The sequence below is a fragment of the Cervus elaphus genome, chromosome 5, assembly GCF_910594005.1.
Source record: "Cervus elaphus chromosome 5, mCerEla1.1, whole genome shotgun sequence".
NCBI lineage: Eukaryota > Metazoa > Chordata > Mammalia > Artiodactyla > Cervidae > Cervus > Cervus elaphus.
This window is the reverse complement of record NC_057819.1, coordinates 25,922,669-25,945,907: the sequence shown is the minus strand read 5'-3', so window position 1 is coordinate 25,945,907 and position 23,239 is coordinate 25,922,669. Positions and strand designations below refer to the sequence as shown.

Sequence of the window (23,239 nt, the reverse complement as noted above, 5' to 3'; positions counted from 1 at the left end):
TGGTCAAGGGTGTATTAGATTTTCCTGAGGAGCCCGTTTTATAAGCCTGTTAATTGGAAAAGCAACAGAAACGATCTCCAGAGACTCTTACCTTTTTGTAAAAAGGACCTGTCGCTGGTCCCTGCCTGGGCAGGTGGCACTGGGACCCCTCAGACCTCAGTCCAGGTCCGGGACCTAACACGGGGCTTTCTTCCCAGGAGCTAAATTATTTAGCATCTTTAAATCACACACACGATGGGGTTTTCATCTCAGGGAACAAACTGTTTCCCCGCACGCGTGTGTGTGCATCTGTGTGTGTGTGTCAAGTCCACACACATTTTCCTAGTCTGTCACTCTGCCACGTTGCTAGGTAGCTGGTAGTCTGTGGAAGAGTCTGAACTTCTTGGGAGACGAGGAGGACACACACATTATTTTCTTTGGATTCTAGAGGTTGGGGCCGGCGGGGGCGCCAGACCAGAGGGTAAAGACCCGAACAGCTTGGGTGGTTCACATAATCGCTTAATTCCCGGCTGCACTTGAGTTTCTTAGCTTGGTGGGGCGCACGAGGGCAGGTTTTCCGCGGCCGGTAGGTTGCAGGAGGCCCCTGGCAGCCAACAGGGGAGAGCTTGCGTTGTTATTCCCCAGACGGAGCATCACCCACTGAACCCCAAGCCCTGCGTGGCTAAGAGAGCTGTGTGGCCTCCATTTCTGTCCCCGCTTTTGACCACAACTCGGTGGAAAAGACGCTGGCAGGGAGGGGAGAGCCATCTTGGTGTGTGTATGTGTGTGTGTGTGTGTTTAAAACACTGACGTTTCCTGGGCTCTGGGTACCGCTGCATGGCGGTTGGTTCCCCACCCCCAACCCCACCCCCCCATCTTTTTCTCTTTGGGCCTGCTTGCCTGCCTGCAGAAAACTAATGAATCATTTCTAGCTAAATCCAAGCAGTGCAGACACACCAATGCCCTCTCTCTCTCTCCCCCTCCCTCCCTCCTCCTCTCTCCTCCTTCCCCTCCCTCCCCCTTCCCTCTCTGCGCTCTCCCTCTGGCCCCCAGTTTGTAATCTGACACAGCAGACTGCAGTTGTCTCCCGGTGAACCTCCCAGTCTTGGCATTGCTGCTTCTAAGGTAGGCTGAGATTTATTTATTTATTTTTTCCTCCTAAAAATAGCTTCTCGTTTGCCTTTTCACCCCTCCGCACGCACCCCGCGCTGCAGCGGCGGCGGTGATCGCTGGGTGATAGCCGGAAACTCTCTGCCCTGACAAAGTTTATTTTCCAGCGGTCTGAGGATGCCCTTCAGCACCGGGTCCTGGTACCGCGCGGCTGGTGAAGCTGCCATGGACGCCGGTGCCGGAGAGCCGTGGGGAGAGGCGGACCGCTTCCAGACGATTCCTCCCGCTGATGCGGGATATTGCTGCTTGGTCCCCGTGGTTCTGGTTTCCCAGGGCAGGGATGACGATTCTCTGTCACTGTGGGGTTCCCGACACCCGTTCCGCCCCCAGCTTTGCAGAAAAGCCCCTCTGGGCGAAGTTTGACACCACGGCAGGCAATGCCTTTGTAACCCCGAGGTGTGTGAGTTCAGATTGTTTCTCATCTAAGCCTGTTAGGGGCTCCGGATGTGGTCTTCTTGGAGGTTGCGCTGGAGTGAGGAAGGGGTTGTGGGCCAACGAATAAAAAAATAAAAGAGTTGGTTGTATCATCCCCAGCTTGGCTCAGATCTGAAATGTATGGAGCCAGGGACCTGCACGTTGAGAATTTGTCAATTCATGTCCCATAGACTGACTTGAATAATTTGTTTGTCAAAACAGATGTTCCCGGCAGAATGCGTGCGCGCGCGTATGTGTGTGTGTGTGTGGAAGTGTGTGTGCGTGCTCACAGGCTGTTTGCTGGGGCAGGCCCTCCCCCGGAAAGCCATGTTTTCACCTGGAGACGCAGTGTTTACAGGACGATCTGCCGGAAGGGAAGTTGGGTTTGGGGGGCCCGGTGGGGGCGAGGGTGCTGTTTGTTCTCCTGACGCTGAGGCCTTTGTAGAGGCAGGTATGCTGCTGTCCCCAGGGTGTTCCCACGGGCTGTCCCCGAAAGTCCAGCTGAGGGCTGGGTGGACGCGGCTCAACACTCTGTCACCGGGTCCCTGGGGGCTTCTGCAGGAATTGGGGGCGGGGGCTCTCCAGACCCTTCCGCTGGGCTTGCAGTACCCCCAAGTTCTTAGGATGGCAGAGTGAGCGAGGAGGGGAGGGCCTTGGGGGAAGGGGTCCACCCTGGCCTCTGTCTCTGCATCATCACCTTTTACTAAAGTGAGACCCCCACCTCATTAAGGGACAGAAAATGTCCCAGGGAGAGCAGGCGGAGGAAGAAGGGAGTGAGCTGGCTCTGAACAAGGAAGATGGGATGGAGAGAGGAGGGGGGCGTGGACCACCTCTCCTCACGCCCAGTATCTGAACCAGGAATAAAGGATGTGCCACGGGAGGGGAGCACTTTAAACTCAGCCCGATTGCAAGGTGAACAGTCCTGGGGGGGGGGGGGGGTCCCTTCCCCATCCAGACACCCCAGCCCCTCTGCTTTCTCCCAGCCGGGCTGTGGAATCCCCTGTTGTGGCCGGACCCCTAGTCCGTAGTGTTTGGGGTTTCGTTATCTTGGAGTGTGATTTGGGCTCCTGTGAAGTTGAAGCCTCCAGGCGAGATGCTTGGGTACCACCCGGGCTTGTGTCTTCGGCGTGGGGCTGTGGTGTGGGAGGCAGGCAAGCAGACAGCCCCATCTGCAGTGTGGGGTGACTGGGCTGTGCCCCAGGGCCTACGGCTGCTCGGCTGGCCATATGGCACTGTACCCAGGACACGGAGCAAAGCATTTTGAGGTTATTTCAGGGAAGTGGCTAGCAGCTGATATTTACCACCCTCCCCTTCTGAGATGACAAAGTGGGTCAGGGAAAGGTTGGCGCTGTCAGCGTGCCAGGGGAGTGGGTGGGACTTCAGGGGCTGCCCCCACCCCCATCCCTGTCCCAGGTCTGTACCCCCGCGTCCCCCAGATCAAACCCAGCCACATCTGAATCCCTGGTGGGGGGAGCCTGAAAGCTCCCCCAGGTGAGGCCGTGTGCAGACTGGGCTGAGAACTAGCAATTAAAAAAAAAAAAAGGCAGCAAACCAATTCCACTGATTCTCTCCGCTGTATTTTTCAGTCTCATTTCTCCCTACGTGGTTGGCGTTTGGGAGAACAGCCTGCGCTTAAAGGGCAGGAGGAGGGGCACAGAGCAGCCAGGTTCTTTCCTGAGCTTCCGCTTCCAAGCCTCCATCCTTTGTGTTTTTGGAGTGAAGCTTGAAGTTTTAATTAGCGCCAGGGCTCTCAAACGTTGGGGAGCACGCGAGTCATGGCGGGAGGGAGCGGTTTCTGAGCAGCCCTGGGGACGGGGTCCAGGGTTCGCGTCTCTCAGTTTCTGGTGCTGATACTGTTGATCCAGGGACCTCACTTTGAGAACTGCTGGGTTAGGAGTCACCCCCAGGGTGCTCAAGCATCTGTGGGGGTCGTCTACCGTGCTGTGGACTTTGTTTGTGAGTATAAACAAAGTGTGATTCTAGCAAAGCCCTGGCCCCTCCGGTGAGTGTAGGCTGCTGTTGGAACTTTGCTTGTAGCAAGGAGACTCCTTTCCTGCAAGGCTGGAGCTACTGCTCCCGCTGGTAGGGGAGGTTAGAGGATTTAACTGCTGAATTTCCCAGTTGTTTTGGGTAGCCAGAAGGTTGGAATCTGTGTAGTCCTGGGAACTTGTTTAAGGATGCACCTCCTGCTGTGCTGGTTTATTATGGATGCACTGGAGTGGCTGACCCTGACTTCTTGTAAACTGTTCTTCATTTCTCTGGTTCCTTTTGAATTAGATTGTTAGACTCTATGAACAGTGTTTCCCCAGCTTCTCTCTGCCTCTGCCTGTCCATTTGAAAAGCTGCCTGATCTTGTTATGGCATCCGCTCCAAGCTCACAATTGCAGAGAAGCAATGGCCTGTTGATGTTGGTGCCACTGCCCTGGGTGCAAAGGGTTGGATGAACCTCATCCACAGACCCTAGTGTGTTATTGTTACAGGTTCCGCTTCCCCTTTCCCTCTCTCTGTCTCCTTTCTATCTCTCCCTTGCCTCTCTTCCTGTCTCTTCCCTTTCACCCCAGTCCCCACCCCCTTTATCTTTCCCATCACAGCCAGTCCCTTCAATGCGTTTGATATATAATCCTGAATTTGCATCTATGAGAAGCACTAGTACTGCCATATTCCCAGGTGTCTGATGAGCAGAAATTCCGTGGGACTCTGGACCTTGTTCTGTTTCCTGCTTCTCTCATGTGACATACTATGTCTCGGTGTGTATTTCTGCTGAGTTACTTCTAACTGCTGTGTAATATTCCATAGAGCTCATGGACCACCTTTTTCTTGCCCGTTCCCATCGAGGACACCAGGTCGGCGCCAGAGCCCAGTTGCACAGATGATATTGCAGCAGCATCCTTGCACGTGTGCCTTAGGGTCCTGAATGAGAATCATTCTGAGTGCATCTCAGAAGTGGATCTCTGAGGGGTGGAGGGGATGTGTTTACCTCATTTCAGCAAGTTCTTCCAGCTCACTCTGCAGGGTGCATTCTCTTTCCCCATGTTCTTGCCAGCACTTAGCACTGTCTGACTTTCTAACATTTGCAATGAACTTTTCCAGCCCTTGTATATCCAATTCTGCCTAAAGCTGGTTGGGAAGGGGCTTTCACAGACACTTCAGTTCCAAGCTAGCATTTGCGGGCAGCAGCAGAGTTGGGTGGGTTTTCGGGGTACTGGGCTATGTCTCTTCAGAGTCACTTCTTAAGTGCAGCCTGCCCTGAGCTCAGGCCTTATGGGTAATGGGTCTTCCTCTTTGAGAACTGATATGGTTCTTGGGGGAGTGTCTGGGAGGGTCCTTTGGCTCATCCTAACAGTGACACAGAATCTCAAATTAACCCTTGACATTTGAAGCTATGTTTTCAGTCACCAAGATCCACTGAGAAGACTCAAACAATAAATCATTCCTCATGTTACTGGTAACTGGACCTATGTGGATCCATCTTCATAAGTCAGTGATATCGTACTAAAGTTTGTTGGGTTATGTGCATGCTTAGTCACTCAGTCCTGTCTGACTCTTTGCTACCCCATGGACTGTAGCCCACCAGGCTCCTCTGTCCATGGGATTTTCCAGGCAAGAATACTGAAGTGAGTTGCCGTTTCCTCCTCCAGGGGATCTTCCCAACCCAGGAATTGAATCCATGTCTCCTGTGCTTCCTGCATTGGCAGGTGGATTCTTTACCACTGAACTACCTGGGGAGCCCCTGTTGGGTTGTAGTTAATGTATTATTAATAACATGTGTACACAACATGTATATATTAATACATGTATGAAGTGAAAGTCGCTCATTCGTGTCTGACTCTTTGCAACCCCATGGACTGTATAGGGGTTCTCCTGAATTCTCCAGGCCAGAATACTGGAGTGGGTAGCCTTTCCCTTCTTCAGGAAATCTTACCAACCCAGGGATCGAACCCAGATCTCCCACATTGCAGGCGGATTCTTTACCAGCTGAACCACAAGGGAAGCCCAATACATGTATTTAATGCATTAAATGGATACCTGAGAAATAAAAATTTAAACCTGCCTTGACATTTCTTAGTTTTTCACTGGACCAGGAGGCTCATAAAATGGGAGAGGCTGGGGCTTCTCTGGGATTCCGGATGATTTATGCTTTTTTTAAATGTATTATTATTTTTTAATTGAAGTATAGTTGATTTACAATGTTGTGTTAATTTCTGCTGTATTATTTTTTTGTTATGGTTTTTCCCAGGACTTTGACTACAGTTCCTGTGCCCTATAGTAGGACAGTCAGATAACCTGTTCTTAATGTTCACTCACATGGGAAAGAAGTGTCATGACTTCCAGGCCCTGAGGGGCTTCGCAGGGACACAGATGGGTGAGGTGGCAGAGTCTGTGGCAATTGGGTGTGGGGGAGGTTGTTGAGAAATGGAGGGATCAGGGTGACCTAAGGACATTCATCTGAAATTATCTTATTTGCTGACATTTTTATTGTCTGTTTTTCCATGCAAGTGCTTTGCACATAGTAGGGTGTCAATAAATATTTTTTGGAAAGAATGAAGAAAAGTGAAAGTAAAAGTTGCTCAGTCGTGTCTGACTCTTTGTGACCCCATGGACAACCCATGAAATTCTCCAGGCCAGAATACTGGAATGGGTAGCTGTTCCCTTCTCCAGGGGATCTTCCCAACCCAGAGATCAAACCCAGGTCTCCCGCATTGAGCAACTGAGCTATCAGGGAAGCCATGAATGAAGGAAGGAAATGACCTTTAAGAGGCCCCAGGGTGGGATGGGGCAGTAGCCTTTGGTCTGGTTACGGGCCTGTGCATTGTCGTCACCACAAGCTCTACAATGACGTGTTCCAGGATGGTTCTGTTCTGAATGAAGCTCCTGGAAGGCAGCAGTTGTGATGTTTATTTTTGTCATCTAGGGATGAAGACAGTGCATTCGCTTATTCATTCAACAAACATTTGAGCCCCTATTAAATATTAAGTAGCATTTTGAGCACAGAGCAGCCAGCAAGATAGCTAAAATCTCTGCTCTTATGGTTGTGTGTGTGTGTGTGTGTGTGTGTGTGTGTGTGTGTGTGTGTGTGTGTGTGTGTTTGACAACAAGCAGATACCTAAAAAACAAATGGAGGCAACACCATACAGAAGATTATAACAGCCTGATGTGAGAGTCTGTGGTGGGGTGATCCTCGAAGTTCTCATGGAGGAAGTGACATTTAAGAATCCAGGGATACAGATACAAGTGCAAAGACCCTGAATATCTGAAGGAAGGAACAGTGGTTTCCTTTCTCTTAGATGGCTGTGCAGAAAGGGCCGGCAGGATGTTTTTGGAGCACGTGGAATGACAAGGGTCTGGAGTCCCCAAGCTTTCACCCATGGACACTGAACATGAACCGTGAACTCCCATGGGTGTCTGAAACCAGTGGGTGGGGGTAGTTTGCCAGTTCCATCCTCAGGGAATTGGCCACAGGGTTCCCTTTTTCGAGATGCAAAATTTCCCCTCCTCACTTCCTCTTGTCCCCATCTTGCCCCGCCCCACTGCATGCTGCTACCAAGAAAACCTGATTGCCTTGCCTTTGGAAAAAAAGGCATTTTGAGTGGGGCTTTTGGCTGCTGATCTGGTGGTGGTGGTGGTGGTGGGGGACTTTGGAACGATTCTCTATGATGAAATAGTCTTGTTGCCAAAAACCAGCACGGATGCTGTGATGACAGAGTTTAGAACTGGTCGCTGCCGTTGGCTCAGCAGAGTTGGTTTCCATTGGGACGTTATGGATGGTTATTGTTGACTGATTGTTTCTAAGACAGAATCACTCCTCATCCTGTTGCTCCACTGTTACTTCAGACTCAGAGATGTAGAGAGGTAATAAGGCCATGGGGTTGTTTGTTTGTTTCTAATGTTTCCCTCCTAACAGCACTCCCCCGCCCCATCCCAGAAGGAGCTCTGGATTATTAGGAAATCATGTTTGGTTGTTAGCTCCACGTCTTTAAAGATCTCAGATTTAGGGGCCAAAAATCTGATCTGTGTATCTACCTAGTTACCCAGGACTTGCTCTAGGGGGTTGGGATGCTGGTGAGCTGGGGACCAGGTTTGGGGCAAGTGACAGAGGTGCCTCTGCTGATATCAAAACCACACTGACCATCCCTACACAGCTCACTACATGGGTTCTGCATCTTGAATTTATTTTTTCAAACATCTTTTAAAAATTTTTTAAAATTTATTTGTCTGCACTGGGTCTTGGTTGGGGCATACAGAATCTTTAGTTTATGGCATGTGAACTCTTAGTTGCATCATGTGGAATCTAGTTTTTGACCAAGGATGGAACCCAGGCCCCCTGCATTGGGAACGAAGAGTCTTAGCCACTGGACCACCAGGGAAGTCCTTAATTTTTTTAAAATTAATTTTTATTGGAGTATAGTTTGCTTTACAATGTTGTATTACAATAGTTCCTACTGTCCAGCAAAGTGAATCAGCTGTATGTATTACATATAGTCCTTCTTTTTTGAATTTCCTTCCCATTAAGTCACCACAAAGTAATGAGAAGAGTTCCCTGTGCTATACAGTAGATTCTCATTAGTTATCTGTTTTTTTGTTGTTGCTGTTCAGTTGGCAAGTTGTGTCCAACTTTTTACGACCCCGTGGACTGTAACACACCAGGCTCCCTGTCCTCTACTACCTCCTGAAGTTCGCTCAAATTCCTGTCCATTGAGTTGGTGATGCTATCTAACCATCTCATCCTCTGCCACCCTCTTCTCCTTTTGCAGAAGTCCCCAATTTTTATTATAAAAGTAATGACTTTTCATTGTGGGAAAGTTAGAAAGTATTAAAAAAAACAGGCAGGAAGAAGAAAATATTGTTAATTCACAATCCTGTCACCCAGAACCAACCATTGTTAATACTGGCATTTTTTCCAATTTCTTCTCTATGAGGGTTTTTATTTCATTAACTGTATTGAAGTATGTTTTTAAAACATTTTACCTGATAAAGTTGACATTTCTTTGTGATATAGAAAGACACTACAAAAACATATCTTAGAGTAGCTGTGTAATACTTGAACAAGGCTGTTCCCAGCTTACTTATCATATAGGACCACTCAGGCTGTTTCAATTTTTCCTCATTACTACAAATAATGGTTGGCCACCCTGGTGACTCAGATAGTAAAGAATCTGCCTGCAATGCGGGAGACCCAGGTTGGATCCCTGGATTGGGAAGAGCCCTTGGAGAATGAAATGGCTACCCACTCTAGTATTCTTGCCTGGAGAATCCCCATGGACAGAGGAGCCTGGTGGGCTACAGTCCGTGTGTGTGTGTGTGTGTGTGTGAGTGTGCGCGCACGCGCTCAGTCACTTCAGTTGTGTCTGACTCTTTGCAACCCCATGGACTGTAGCCCACCAGGCTCCTCTGTCCATGGGATTCTCCAGGCAAGAATACTGGAGTGGGTTGCCATGCCCTCCTCCAGGGGATCTTCCTGACCCAGGGATCAAACCTGCATCTCCTGCGTTGCACACAGATTTTTTTACTGCTGAGTTGCCTGGGAAGCCCGGCTACAGTCCATGGGGTCTCAAAAGAGTTGGACACGAGTGGGCAGCTAACACACACGTGGTACCCAACTTGCTGTCCTTCTGGGTGACACATGGGGCTATCCATTTGGAGGGTACAGCTGAGGAGGGAGGAGGAGGTTGGCAGGAAAGACTGCATGGAATAACACACGTCTCCATTTCCAGCAGTGGTTCTCAGATCTTTTAAAAAATATGGCTGCCAAAGATGAACATTGGTGGGTCCATACAATGGAATACTGTGTGTGCCGTGTTCTTAGCTGCTCAGTCATGTCCGACTCTTTGTGACCCTGTGAACTTCAGCCCACCAGGCTCCTCTGTCCCTGGAGATTTTCCAGGCAAGAATACTGTAGTGGGTTGCCATGCCCTCCTCCAGGGGATCTTCCCAACCCAGGGATTGCACCCAGGTCTCCTGCATTGCAGACGGATTCTTTATCATCTGAGCCACCAGGGAATACTATTCAGCTATAAAAAAGGAGTGACGTTCAGATGCATCCCACCCCGTGGACGAACCTCGGGAACAAGATGCTAAGAGAATGGTGATGATTGCATGTATCTGAGAATATACTAAAATCCATTGATTGGTACACTTTAAATGGATGAATTGGATGCTACGTGAGTTCCATCTCAATAAATCTGTTTTAAAAATACTGATGTCCCTACCCCATCCCATAGCACCTGCTCTAAGAGGCTCAAGTGGGCCCTGAAGGCTGGTCTCAAAGGCTCCAGAGACTGTCTGGTGGCTCCAGGCTCTTTGGAGCTGATCTGTTCAGTTCTGGTTCTCTGTGCAGCCGTATCCCCCTGCAGAAAGCCTGTTTCCTCCTCTTTCCTTGAGGGAGGGACGGGGCTCCCTTCATCCTCTGTCATTTCTTCTGGACTTCCTCCAGGTGGTCAGTATTTGGAGGGTGCATGAACCCTCCAGGCCTGGGCGTCTCCTCCTGCCCCAGCCCAGCATCCCAGAGGGGGAGGCCTGAGTGTGAACAGTGGGGTGTGCAGGGTCAGAGCTGTGGGCAAGGCGAGACATTGATGTGGGTGGCATGTGATTCCCGGAGGTCCGAGTCACCCGAGGCTGCTTTCCTATCTGTAACCAGCTTGTTTTAGCTCTGCTTTTTCTCCAGATCAGGAAAGTTGATCTTGTCACTGGAGGATAAATTTGATTACTTTGTGTTTTCTCTATCATTTCAGAATTTCACAGTTAATTTCTCTTCCATGGAGAGGGGTGGAGGGTACAGCTGGCTGAGATCAGCTTGACCCTCAAAGTGGAGACTAAGCAGAACTGGTCCAGAATATTCCTTCCCCCTCCCCTGGGCTGTGGGATGTGTGGGGAGAAGGCTTCCTTTACTCTGTCAGAATACGGTCCTGCTGCACTGGGGACCACTGGTATTTTCTGAATAATTCCTCTATTGATTAGTAATAATCCATTCAGTTCAGTTCAGTCGCTCAGTCATGTCCAACTCTTTGCGACCCCATGGACTGCAGCATGCCAGGCCTCCCTGTCCATCACCAACTCCTGGAGTTCACCCAGACTCATGTCCATTGAGTCGGTGATGCCATCCAACCATCTCATCCTCTGTACTGATTCATAATTCCACTTGCGATTAGTCTGAAATTCAATCATAACAGCAGTACTAACAATAACTAACCTTACAAGGGGGGAGCTATCATTCTCTGTGCCTTGTAGATGGGGCTTGAGACCAGGGAGCTGAAGTCACTTGCCCAAACTCATGAGGCTAGTGAGTGAAGCAGTCAAGGTGCACTGCAGCTCTTTGGGCAGAGCTCACACTCTAATCATGCCACGCTGCCACTGAGGATGGTGCTGACCCATTCCTGCACTCACTTCTCTCCCTTTGGCTCCCGCAAGGGGAGTTAACCCCACAAATGGGACTGTGAAATGACCTTCAGTAGGTGGCACTGGCCATGTTTAAGAGTCTTAAGCCAGATTGGTTAGTTCTTGCCTTAGCTGTGTGATCTTCGGGCTGTGTGATCATGGGTGTGTTTCTTTATATATATATTTTTAACTTTTTATTTTATATTGGGGTAGAGCCGATTAACAATGTTGTGATACCTTCAAATGAAGAGAGAAGGGACTCAACCATACATATACATGTATCCATTTTCCCTGCAGCTCCCCTCCCATCCAGGCTGCCACATAACCTTGAGCACAGTTTCCTGTGCTATATAATAGGGCCTTGTTGGTTATCCCTTTTAAATATAGCAGTGTGTACCTGTTCATCCCAAATTTCCCAAGCATCCATTCCCCCATCCTTCCCACCCCCTGCCTCGGGCAACCATAAGTTTGTTCTCTAACACGCATAGGTGTGTTTCTTAACCTCTCTGTGCCTCCTTTTCTTATCTATAGAACAATGTCATCTATCTCTTTCTCAAAGGATTGAGCTAATACAGGTCAACTGTTCAGTACCCAGTAAGCACTCAATACATATTTTAGCTCTTACCATTATTCTCATTCAGATGGGGAGACTGTAGATGGGGTGTTTTGGTGATTAAATGAGTTGAATGATGTGAAGCATTCAGGACAGGGCCTGGCAGACAGTGAGGGTTCAACACATGCTAGTTAGTATTATCACTGCTTTGATTCTCGGATTCCAAACAGACCACGCAGTAAAATGACAATGGAATGAATAGGATGAGATGAACAAGACAGGATCCCACCTGACACATGAATGGGGACCTTCTCCCCACACCCCATGCCCGGGGTGGGAGGTTGTCCCTGAGAGCCTTACTTCCGCTCAGCTGACTGATGGCAGAGCTGACCCCCTGCACCAACCTCTCCATCACTGGTGCCCTCATCCAGCACAGGATGAAAATATCACTTTCTCCCTGCTCTAAGTGACTTGAATGTTTGAACAGCCACTTACATTTTTCTAATGGTAATCTGCAGAAACAGACATGTGCAGATGTGGCTTGACTTTCACGAAGCTCCTTTATGAAATCCTCGCTGACATGTTGACCTGGGTGTGTGTTAGATGCTCAGTCGTGTCCTTTTTGAGACCCCATGGACAAAGGACCCCGCCAGGCTCCTTTGTCCATGGGATTTTCCAGGCAGGAATACTGGAGGGGGTTGCCATTCCCATCTGCAGGGGATCTTCCTGACCCAGGGATTGAACCCGGGTTTCCCTCCTTGCAGGTAGATTCTTCACTGTCTGAGTTACCAGGGAAGCCCATTGATTTGGGTAAAGGCTCCTTTAAAGCCCAGACCTACTAGTTTAGTTCAGGTCAAAATCAGACTTGATGCTGGGACTTCCCAGTTCTGATCTGTCTCAAGAGCCTCAAGCAAAGGTGCTTTCACTGGTCCTTTGAAGTTTGTTTTGACTCGCGTCTCCTGGGCAGTGCAGCCTAGATTTTTAAATAGATGCTTCTGCGGTTTATTTATTTTTCTTTTCTTATGAGCAGAGCTGCCTAAACCGTGTGGGAGGGAGAGACTTGTGCAGGGAATGGCATCGTGCAGTCCTGCTCGGGGTGGAGGGGCTGTGATGGGCTCGAAGTCTCTTTGTTTGGCTCTTGCACACTGCCTCTGGGAAGATGCTTGGTTGGAGCTCGGCCCCACTGTCTGGGCAGACAGGACATTTCTGCAGCGCAGGGAGCCTGAGGCTCTTTCCTTCTGCCCTGCACAGGAACCTGGAGGCCTATAGAAGAAAGGGAGAGGAAGAAACAGCGGGGGGCCTCGAACGCAGTAGATAAAGCAGCAGACACGTCCACTGATATTTCACCAGACAGGAGCACATCAGCAACAGGTGTGCTGGGACTTCCCTGGTGGTCCAGTGGTTAGGACTCTGCGCTTTCACTGCAGGGGATATGGGTTCAATCTCTGGTCAGGGAACTAAGATCCCACATGCCTTGCAATGCAACAAAAAATAATAATAAAAATACTTTATTAAAAAAAGAAACAGGGGTACCCCCGGGGGGTTAATGTGTGCACCTAGCCCATGGGACAGCTGTGTCTCCTCCTGACCACCCTCACCCCCAGGATGGTTCTGTGACTCACAATCTCAGGGGAAATGAATGGGGGAAACATAACTCCTTTCTTCCCAGAAGTAAATACATACAGAAAGGCTTGGATTAGGTGCCCCAGGAGCCCTGGGTTCTGAACCGTGTTTTGCAATGAACGGGTCGGTCACCTCACTGACTAGGTTTGGTCTTCATGGTTCCAAAGTGCAGATAGTAATCTCATGCTGTAACTGAAAGTGGGGTCTGGCTGGTTGCCACGAAAAAGCCAATAAAGGGGCCAGGTCGGTGGAGATGAAACTTTATTTTGCTTTATTTTGGATGTTCGAAACCAGGGTGGGGTTGGGAGGGCAGACTCCTGTCCAAAGGCTGACTCTCCCCACCCCTACTGACCACCAGTGGGCAAGAGCTTTTATAGACGGAGGGAGGGGGTTCCATGCAGAAATAGCACAATCAACTCTGACAGTCATCTTGAAATTGGTCATCGGTGGTCTGACCAGCATCATCTTGATTGTTTGCAGTACAGTTAGTCTTCAGTTCCAGGGTCAGCTTGTTTCAATTTCTTGGGGGCAAGTCTCAAAATTGTGGCCCCTTATGTCATGGCTACAGTCTAGTCATCGTGTAGTTAACTTCTTTCACCTGGGGGGGTTTCAGTATCCACAAGACAGCTCACAGGATATGGCTCAGACTATTATCTTGAGAAGGAACAAAAGGTCCTTGACTATGTTTAATGACTAAACATTTATTATTTAGTCCTGTTGGGGCAGTTTTCCTTTGTTTCTCCATGTTTCAGTTCTCTGATTAAACTTATTCTTTGGCCAAAGTTTTTCTACAGACAAAAGGCAGGCAGAGGACCTGGGGTCGGGGGGCAAGGACCATAGGGTCCTGCTCATTTCAACACTACTGTTTCCCAAATTCGGGTCACGCAGGCATCACCTCCCAACCTGGTGCATGTATGTGGTGAGCAGTGGTGCTTTACTTGCTCCTTTATCTCTTCAGCGGGGTGATGTTCCCCCTCCATAATGCCAGCTTTGTGATTTCTTTTTGCCCCAGTTGTCCAAGCCTATGCCATTACTGACTTAATATCTGTTTTCAATGGACTCATTTTCCTTTTTAAAGACATCTATGGAGGCTAAAAATAAACAAATGCAATTTTATGTGATTATCGTAAATGAAATCTTTATATCATGTTAGATGAAGCAAGACTAAAAATGAAAAGAGTGAAGATGAGAGATGTCTCATCGGTCCTAAACATCTTCTCCTGCCTGCCTGGGCTCGCTCCTGAGGTGCCCTCTCTTTTGAGGGGGTTTTTGTGAGTGGAGCTTTCGAAAGGTGTTGAAGACAGTCTGGTCCTGATTGAGACTTCCTTCTGCAGGAACTTGTGTAAGAGAATAGATAACGAATTAATGTCATTTAATGCTGCCCCTGAATAATAATAATAATAATAAACAACGCACACTCTAACAGCTGAGAGTGGCATTCAGCTCTCTCTGTGTGCCAAGCAATGTTGTAAACACTTTGAAGGTTTTAGCACATTAAATCTTCAAGGGAGGGACTTCCCTGGTGGGTCCAGTGGTGAAGCATTTGCCTCTCAATGCAGGGAATGTGAGTTCAATCCCTGATCTGGCAACTAACATCCCACATGTGTGTTGTGGACATGACTCTTTGTGACCCCATGGACTGTGGCCTGCCAGGCTCCTCTGTCCATGGGATTCTTCAGGCAAGGATACTGGAGTGGGTTGCCCTCTCCTTCTCCAGGGGATCTTCCAGACCCAGGGACTGAACCTGGGTCTCCTGTGGTTCCTGCAATGCAGGCAGATTCTTTACTGTCTGAGCCGCCAAGGATGCTCATGGTAGGGCAAAATAAATAAAAAATTTTTAAAAATGTGGAAAGTGCCGTGTGACAGAGGATGACTTCTGAGTTTAAAAGTTGCTATTTGTCGGTGCCTTTGATTGTTTTTCAAACTAGAGGCTGGAGCTCAGCCTGTCTGAAGGCCCAATTTGGGGAGGGGTGTGGCCTTGACCAAGGACCTGCAGAGGCGATTTCCCCTCACCCCTGCTCCTGGGGGCTCAGCCCTCCTTGCAGCCCCTGTCAGGGCCCTCTCCTGGGTCTTGGTGCCAGGGGAGGGTCAGCGCATTGGCCCCACACCCACTCTCCAGAGGTCCCTGGACCTCCAAGCACCACTTCATAGGAGAGAGCTCCAGCCGGGGCATTTGGACACAGAAAGGGGATATTTAAGGGAGACTTCCTTGATGTTCCCCAGAAGTGGAGCCGCCTGCCTCACCGGCCTGTGATGGACCCAGTGTGTCCTAGAGGGACGCCTCCTTTGTGGTGGGCCCCAGGCCTCTGCCCTCTGCTGAGTGATCTGGCACTGAGATTCCTCCTGTTGCTTCCTCCCTTCTACCCTCGCCTATCTCTTCATTTCCTACAGCATTTCTTCTCTGCTATTCTATTATGGGGTGCTATTTTATTTTTCTTTCTTCTCCCCTAGGGATCTCTGTTTAAACACACACACACACACACCAAAATACTCCACCTATTAGATTTGTTGAATCTTATTCAAAATGTGGAAAGTCAGCGTGAGCCCAGAGCAGACTGCAGGCAGCAGCTTGTTGGTGAAAAGCTGATCGGGGTCAGGAGGGGGCAGCCCAGTCACGTGAGGGCTAATGCCTCTCAGATCCTGATTACCCATTACTGGGGAGCTGACCCGGCGCCCTGCCCAGAGCCAGGTGGGCAGACCCCAGGCTGGGGCTGGGTCGGGAGGGGGACCACCATCCCCAAGCCGCCGGGGTTCAGGAGAGGATGCTGGATGGCAAAAGGCATGTCCATGCTTTTAAAAAATGATGATCACTTACCCTTTCTGCCTGAATATTCTAGGTAATTTTCAAACACTGATGGTAGCCCATCATTTTCTTATTAGCGAATTGAGGCTTCTCGGGCAGCCAGTGTAATAACTGAAGATGACCTCACACATACTGGGCAGTGAGGGGAACCTGCTTAATGATAAGTGGTGACTGTGAAAGGCAGATGAAATAGGAAATAGATGGTGAGCATCCAATCCCGGGTTAACTGGCTCCCCCGGTGGTCCCGGGTCTGACATTCTGGCACCTGCAGCAATCATTTTAGGATTCGAGACCAACAATCTAGCCTGCGCCCACTGAGGTGACCCAAGTGACCTGCATGCATTATGGAGGAGATCCTATTATCGTGAACTTCTCAGGGCACCTAAAGTGTAACAGCATTTACTGAAATGAGCAAATTGCTGGAAATCATAGTCTCATCGTCTTGGCCCAGGAATGAAGGAGAAGAAGTAAAATGATGCAGATGCTGTTAACATACAGAGCATCTTCTGTGAAACTCTCTGAGTTTTAAATTTTTTATTGAATTTTCACAGCCCTATATTATGAATTCCACTTTTAAGGATGGGCTTTATTGGATGAGGCTCAAGAATTTAAGTAACTTGTTCAAAGTCACAGTTTGTAATGGGGTGGGTGGGGTTGGGCAAGATTCTATTCTGTATAATCTGATTCTAGAGCCTTATCTCTTAACCAATGTGCAGTGCTTCTCATTAGAAGAGATTAATAGCTGAAAAGAAATTCTTTAAATTCCTGTAGGGAAAGTGTAAAAGTGTTAGTAGCTCAGTCATGTCCGATTTTTTGTGACCGGGTGTACTGTAGCCCACCAGGCTCCTCTGTCCATGGAATTTCCCAGACAAGAATACTGGAGTGGGTTGCCATTCCCTTCTCCAGGGGATCTTCCCAACCCAGGGATTGAACCCGGGTCTCCTGCATTGCAGGCAGATTCTTTCCCATCTGAGCCACCAGGGAAAGGAAGGGCAAATACACATGTTCCCTCCTTCCCTCCCTCCTTCTTTCTCTCTGTCTCTCTCTCTGTCACACACACACCATTTCCACCTATTTTCTCTTCCAACTCTCTTTTTTTTTTTTTTTTAATTTATTTCTTTGCTGCATCAGGTCTTAGTTATGTGGGATCTTTCACTGCAGTGCACTGAGTCCCTAGCTGTGGCACAAAGGCTCCAGAGTGAGTGGGCTCAGTAGCTGTCCTGCAGGACTTAGTTACTTTATGGCATGTGGAATCTTAGTTCCCAGACCAAGGATTGAACCCACATGCAAGGTAGATTCTCAACCACTGGACCAACAAGGAAGTCCTTCCTCCAGCTCCTGGATAACTAAGTGACTATATCATTATTGACTTTGGCAGAGACAATTTTAGAATTTACCCAAAATCATTTCCAAGGGTTCAGCTCTAAGGTTCCATTTTTCTCCCTACTCTTATGCAAATAGTCAATCCCAGTCTTTTGTTAAAAAGAGTAGCTTGGTTAACTGGAACTCTGGAAAATTCTTGCACTGGATTATTGACTGAAATCAGCTGGAGCCAGGAGCAGTGCTGTTGGATAACCTCTTCTATGCTGTCATTTGGGGTGGGGGTGGAGGGCCCTTTGCAGCAATGCTGTTTTCTATACCTCCTGACCCCTCTCAAGTGCATGTAAGAGGGTCGAATGGACACCCAGCAGGGTTGAGGGGTATGTGCCAGGCTCTCTGTCCCTTGTCCAGAACTGTGGCGGGGGAGGGGTAGGCTGCAACAGATTTGTCCCACTTCTTTGGTTTTAAGGTCCTGTGCATGCCTGTATGTATGCTAAATCACTTCAGTCATGTCTTACTCTTTGCGACCCTATGGACTGTAGCCTGCCAGGCTCCTCTGTCCATGGGATTCTCCAGGTGCGAATACTGGTGTGGGTTGCCGTGCCTTCCTCCAGGGGATCTTCCCAACCTAGGGATTGGAATCACGTCTCTTATGCCACCTGCAGCTACCTGGGAAGCCCTTAAGGTTCTATAGTCAGTTGTAAACCTGTTTTTCCCTCTAAGTTCAAGGATCCATTTTAAAAGACATACTACTGTTTGGCTTAAGTATCTTGGAGAAAAACATGAATTCTGCAGCTGTCCATCAGCGTGTTGTTGCAGGACCATGCTTCCTCTGAAGGCTGGATCCTTCCTTATCTGTCTCAGCCTCTGTTTGTCTGCAGTTGTTTCTTACCTCGTGGAGCATCACTCTAATCTCTGCCATCATCTTCATGCCCTTCTGTGCTGTGCCTCCGTCTGTCCTTTTCTGTCTTCTGTAAGGACAGACTCATTGAATTTGGGGCCACTCTAATCCAGTATGATCCCATGCCAATTTTTACATTCATTCTGTTACCTGAAGGTGTGTGTGGGTCTGGCTCACCACTCAAAAGCTAATAAACAGGCTAGGTTGGTGGAAAGGAAAGTTTGCTTTATTTCAGATGCCGGCAACTGGTGGGGAGGGTGGACCTCTGTCCAAGGGCTGACTCCCCCCACTTCTTACTAGCAACCAGTGGGGCAAAAGCTTTTATAGACAGAAGGAGGGGGCTAGATGTAGGAACAGCACAGTCAACTCTGACAGTAATCTTCAAATTGATTATCAGTGGTCTGACCAGCGTCATCTTGGTTGTTTTAGGAACAGTTAATCTTCAGTTCCAGGGTCCATTTGTTCCCATTTCTCTGAGGCCAGTTCTCAGAGTTGTGGCAGCTTATGTCATAGGTAGAGTCTGCTCATCATGTAGTTAACTTCTCCACCTGGGGTTTTAGTATCTATAAGACACTCACAGGATGTGGCTCAGATATTATCTACAGCCCTTGAGAAAGAACTAAAGGTCCTTGACTTTGCTAAATGACTACATTATTATTATTTGGTCTTCTTTGTTTTCCTTTGTTTCTGCATTTCTCATTTCTCTGATTAAACTTATTCTTTGACTAACATTTTCCACAGACAAAGGCAGGCAGAAGACACGCGGGGGTGGGGGGACTATAGGGTCCTGTTTTGTTTCGATTCCATCTGCAAAGGCTCTATTTCCGAATAAGGTCACATTCTGAGGTTCTTAGTGGACATGAATTTGGAGGGATACCATTCAAACCAGCATCATGACTGTCCACCCAAGGGGTCCTTTGAGGGTGCAGGCTGGTGTTTCGGGATTCCCCTCAGTTCAGGTGACATCTGAAGGAACCGAAGGAGGGAGAAAAGAAGGTTGATGTTAAGGGACTGGGTTTTGTGAGCCTCTGGGGATACGGCCAACATGGTGCGAGACAGAGAAAACACCACACAAAGTACAAGATTGTCAAGATTGTTGTCTGGCCAGTGACAGTTCAGTAAGTATTTTTCCTTAAACCAGTTGGGTGGCTGGGGGCCCCAAATGGCTCTCAGAGGTTGCAGATGGGCATTTACTTGCAGGCTGAGTGCCACCCCACATGTTTTTGTTTGGCCCGCAGAGAGTTAATTAAAAATGATAAAAATTGGTTCCCATCATTCAAACCTTGGAATATTCCCCTCCTAGGTATACAGTGTTATTTGTTTTTAATTGGAAGATAATTGCTTTACAGTGTTGTATTGGTTTTTGCCTGTACAATAAGGTGAACCAGCCATGCGTGCATGCTTGATCGACCAGTTGTATTCGACTCTGTGACCCCATGGACTGTAGCCTGCCGGGCTACTCTGTCCGTGGAATTTTTCAGGCAAGAATACTGGAGTGGGTTGCCATTTCTTACTTCAAGGGATCTCCCCAACCCAGGAGTCCAACCCGTATCTCTTGCATTGGCAGGCAGATTATTTATCACTGTGCCACTTGGGAGGAATCAACCATAAGTATGCATGTATCTCCTCCCTCTTGATCCTCCCTCCCATCCCTCTAGTCATCACAGAGCACCAGGCTGAGCTCCCTGCGCTACACAGAAGCTTCCCACTAGCTGTCTATTTCACACGTGGTCGTGTGTGTATCCCAGGGACGGGGGAGCCTGGTGGGCTGCCGTCTATGGGGTCCGCAGAGTCGGACACTACTGAAGCGACTTAGCAGCAGCAGCAGTGTATGTATGTTGGTCTTACTCTCTCAATTTGTCCTACCCTCTCTTTCCCCCACTGCGTCCACAAGTCCATTCTCTACATCTGCATCTCTATTCCTGCCCTGCAAATAGGTTCATCATTACCACTTTCCTAAATTCTGTATATATGCATTAATATACGATATTTGTTTTTCTCTTTCTTATTTCACTCTGTGTAACCAGCTCTAGGTTTGTCCACTTCAGTTCAACTGGAATTATTGAGATAAAAAAATTGTAAAAGAGCCAACGTTGGACTTTTGCGGCTTCTGAACAATATTCAGTGAGGTTGACTTCCTGAATCTCCCTACTAGAGGGGAGCAGGGTTCTCCGGTGAAGGGCCACGGAGAGGGCAGAAGGCCAGCACATTTGGGGTGATGAATGGGGTGGATGAAAGACTCACTGGTCACGTGGGCAAGTGAAAGAATGCATTGAACGAGTGTGGAGAGAGGTTCCGCTGCTGTCATGAGATCCAAAAGAAATGGATTAGGGGTACATGCTCTTGGTTGAGTAATAGTCCAGGTCAGGGGCTCTACAGGGTTGAAAACCCAGTTTCCTGATGTCTTATAGCTCTGCCCTGGCATCCATTGTCTGATCCAAATGTTTTATCACTGCAAACTCATCCTGGATGGCAGGAACAGAGTTGAGGTGAAGGAGAGGGTATACACCTTCCTGGGGGAACCACCCAGAGTCACCACATGGCCTCTTTTACATCTCATGGGTAAGACTTAGTGACTTGGCCATGCCTGGCTTCCCAGGCTGGGAAAGGTTAAGTCATTCCCTGGGCAGCCATCTGTCCAACTGCAGCATCCTATTCATGTGTATGAAGTTCTGTACCATAGTACAGAACTTGGCTTTAGGTGCTAGATTTGAGGATGATGGAGCCTTGGGACTTCCTGACGGCCTTCTCTTTGAATGGCCAGCATGATGGTGGAATAGAACCAGTGATGCACCAGCATCGCTAAACGTTGGATTGGTGCGCCTGTGCATCATTTCCAAGGTCCTGAAGATGGCGTTGTGCTTCTACAGTCTGACATGTTTGAAGTGAAACTCACATTAGTGAAGCCAAGGTGATAGAGCAGAAGGCCGCTTTTGAGCTCTGATTGGCTCTGCAAGTCTCCACACCCCCCTTGCTGGCCACACCTGGCCTTCTTTATGTATGTACACTCCCCCCGCCAACCCCAGATCCTCCAGCTAATTTAGCTCTAGAACCAGAGCTGTGGATGTTACCAGAAGCTTCTGAGCAGCAACTCAGGAGGGAGCGGTCAGCTGCATGGGTGGCAGAGTTGAGGGATGGAAGGAGGGTTTCATCATCACATGAGGTGTAGAGACGAACAGGGAAATGTCCTTCACACCTCACACTCAGAAACAGGAAATGTATTCTTTAAAATCAAAGGTGGTGCTAGTAGTAGAGAATCTGTCTGCCAATGCAGGAGATGCAAGAGATGCTGGTTTGATCCCTGGGTCGGGAAGATCCCCTGGAGTAGGAAGTGGCAACCCACTCCAGTATTCTTGCCTGGAAAATTCTATGGACAGAGGAGCCTGGTGGGCTACAGTCCATGGGGTCGGTTGCACAGTCAGACACAACTGAGTGACTGAGTACAGTTACTGTTTAAAACCTAAAGCAAATGCCTCCCAAGTGGAGTAGTGCAGGTCTCTGCTCTTTGGTGAAGCTCAGGTGTGGTAGGGTGTTTGCTACCAACAGAAGAATGGGATGGAGAATGTGACATCTGAGGGTCAGAGCACAGAGATAGGGGAGCTCGGGGCAGAGAAAGCCTTGGAAAAGAACTGGTGTGTGAAAAGGGCTTTGGATTTTTTTTTTTAATTGAAACTCTAGTTAGAAACCTATCTGTTGTTGTTCAGTTGATAAATCGTGTTCAGTGCTTTGCAACCCCATGAACTGCAGCACCCTAGGCTTCCTGGTCCTTCACTAGCTAAACCCACACCCACTGAGTCAGTGATGCCATCCAACCATCTCATCCTGTTGTCCCCTTCTCCTCTTGCCCTCAATCTTTCCTAGCATCAGGGTCTTTTCCAATGAGTCGGCTTTTCCCATCAGATGGCCAAAGTACTGGAGCTTTGGCATCAGTCCTTCAAATGAATATTCAGGGTTGATTTCCTTTAGGATTGACTGGTTCGATCTCCTTGCTTTCCAAGGGACTCTCAAGAGTCTTCTCCAGAAACCTAGAGAACCATCATAAGCTCCTTTGGTAACTTTTAGTTCAGAAAACTCTCCTGGGTGAAGACATTTTAAAAAGTGACAGAAGCACAAAGACGGGAATCTGGGAAGAGTCTTAGGGGCATCATTTCTTTACTCCTCTGCGCTGGGGCCCCGGATGCGGCCACTTGCCATGCAGTCGGCTGATGCTTTGTCAGATCCTTCTCCTGGGAAACCTAGGATGCACTTTCCCCTGGACCTTGGAGGTTCTTTGACGCTGCTTTCCTTATTTAGATATAGGTGGGGAGTCTTACCATAAGTTCAGCCAGGTCTGCTACTGGGCCACGGAATCTGCACTTTTGATGTCATCTTCAGAAGAGGTGACATGATTTTCTTTAGCATCAGCTTCTCTACAGTCACATTTATAGCTTTACTGGCTTTTCTGCTTCCCCAGTTATAACATAGGCTGCAGGAGGATGGGGCTGTCTTGCCCGCTCATCACATCCCAGCACAGGGAATGCTGGGCGTGTGGTGGGCACTCAGAGATTGCTAGGTGAGTGACAGAATGAGTCCAGTTTTTCTAGCCAGAATGTGCCTGTTTACCAGGGGGCCACAAAAGAAGCACCAACTGTCCTTAGGATGTGAAACACCTTCTGTGAACCCAGACCATCTCGCTCATCTCTAAGTAGCTTGACCAGCGGACGTTTGCCCATTGCTTCCATGGTCTCACACCGTAATCAAAGATGAAGAGAGCTTAAGGGAATGGTAACTGGAAAGTCAGAATTCAGGGTTTCTTTTCTGATTCATAGGAGGGAGGGAACAATCTTTCTTTTACTTTTTAAATTTATTTTATTGAAGTATAGTTGATTTACAATGTTGTGTTAGTTTCTGCCATACGGCAAAGTGATTCAGTCTTACATGTGTGTGCTAAATTGCTTTAGTCATGTCTGACTCTGTGTGACCCTATGGACTGTAGCCTGCCAGGCTCCTCTGTCCATGGGATTCTCCAGGCAAGAACACTGGAGTGGGTTGCCATGCCCTCCTCCCGGGGATCTTCCCAATCCAGGGATTGAACCTGTGTCTCCTGCATCTCCTGCACTGGCAG

General features: G+C 48.5%; 1 protein-coding gene across 1 annotated transcript in view; it reads left to right on the top strand.

Annotated features, from left to right (window-relative positions):
* The first annotated feature begins 432 nt into the window (after window positions 1-432).
* The window catches only part of RIMBP2 (RIMS binding protein 2), a 299,129-nt gene continuing 276,322 nt past the window's right edge, over window positions 433-23,239 (top strand). Inside the window, exons 1-2 of the mRNA XM_043902113.1 lie at window positions 433-460; window positions 1,033-1,104. The gene's annotated coding sequence lies outside the window, so the exon portion shown is untranslated. The remainder of the gene's footprint in view (window positions 461-1,032; window positions 1,105-23,239) is intronic.